Source organism: Austrofundulus limnaeus, unplaced genomic scaffold (assembly GCF_001266775.1).
Source record: "Austrofundulus limnaeus strain Quisiro unplaced genomic scaffold, Austrofundulus_limnaeus-1.0 Scaffold1, whole genome shotgun sequence".
Lineage (NCBI taxonomy): Eukaryota > Metazoa > Chordata > Actinopteri > Cyprinodontiformes > Rivulidae > Austrofundulus > Austrofundulus limnaeus.
Window position 1 is genome coordinate 6,727,334 of NW_013952403.1, and position 1,451 is coordinate 6,728,784.

Genomic DNA, 1,451 nt, shown 5'->3' on the forward strand with positions numbered 1-1,451 from the left:
GTATTTAAACATATGGAGAATTGATCAGCTCTAGCCAGAAATTATTTAAATAAAATTTAAGCATACTATACCTAATGTTTGGAAAAACTGAGAAGTCTCAACCTTTAAAACAATGCAGTTTACCATAAACATCACAGTGCATTCTGAAACGTTATAATATATGAACATCTCACAATTAAAATGGATGAAAAAATCTCAATGAAAAAAAATAAATAAATGAGTAGCACGTTGAAAGAGTCGCTGACCAAAGTACTGAAACAGACACACTGGCTTCATGACTTGTGTCTAATAAATCACGTCAAACCGTGCACACTTATCTACATACGACTGAATAACATAAATAAATATTTCCTTAAAGATCATGTAACATCAAAACATACAACAAAGTGTTGAATTAGTACAAGTTATTTCCCGACTAATAATCTAGTCAAGTTCTACAAAACATTTAGACACTTCACCGTGGATTTTACACATTTAAGTTATAGTCTTGTGCTTCAACAGCGCTGTGATACAAATAAATTAGTAAGGAAAACAAAAGATCAGAGACCAGTGACAAATTTATACTTCTATGTTAACAAGACACTGGAAAATGAGGAAAAAAATGGATCTTACAAAATCATTATGAACTATGAAACAAAACCCCCAAATAAGTGCCACCAGCAGGTGCAATAACTACGCAGAACGAGAAGAGGATTTCTGAACAAGATATATATTTATATTTCTAAATAAATAAATAAATAAATAAATAAACAGTTATACATTTATATTTCAAAAATTATTCGCCATAAAAAACAGTTAAAAACACTACAAGCCATAAGCTCTTTTCTTTGGATCAGAGCCCGACGGGCCCTGCAGGGCAAGCAGGTGGTGTCATTCATTGTTGTTTGCTAAAGTAGGTGTAAAACTTATTTTTCCAATTTTTTTCTAAATCCGTCACAAAAGGTATCTTTGATATTTTTAAAACGAGTCCCCAAATTATTTTGGATAAATATTTATTATTTTAGAGCTATATAAACATTTGCAAGTTACTTGAACCGTCGCGGACCGTTTCAGTATCAGGAAGTTTTCCGTATCTTTGGTATCTTTGAAAAGATGAAGCTCTCACAAATCCAGGGATATATCTTGACACTGTGTTACTCTTTGTTTGGTGACGTGTAGTTTGTGCGTAACCGAGAGTATAAATAATAGACCTCATGCGTAAAACGTCGAGGCGGAGTTAGGTTCCATTCAGTGATTTCAAGGTGTGCACAATGGTAGATTTTGATGATGCACAGTGTAAATGTAAAAAGAAAAGGTTATGTCATATGCAGAATGAGGCCTACAATAGAAATTATCACTTTTATTAGACCAGATTATATTTTATTAAAAAAAAACAACAAAAAACATTTGGCACAGTTTTGGGTAGATTTGGCTAAATTGTGCCAAAATGCCATTTCCGCCTGGTACACAGC

The 1,451-nt window shown here is 32.8% G+C and overlaps 1 protein-coding gene across 1 annotated transcript in view; it reads right to left on the bottom strand.

The window, feature by feature from the left end:
• The window catches only part of LOC106514096 (protocadherin gamma-A11), a 4,998-nt gene that overhangs the window by 271 nt on the left and 3,276 nt on the right, over positions 1 to 1,451 (bottom strand). The window lies entirely within an intron of this gene.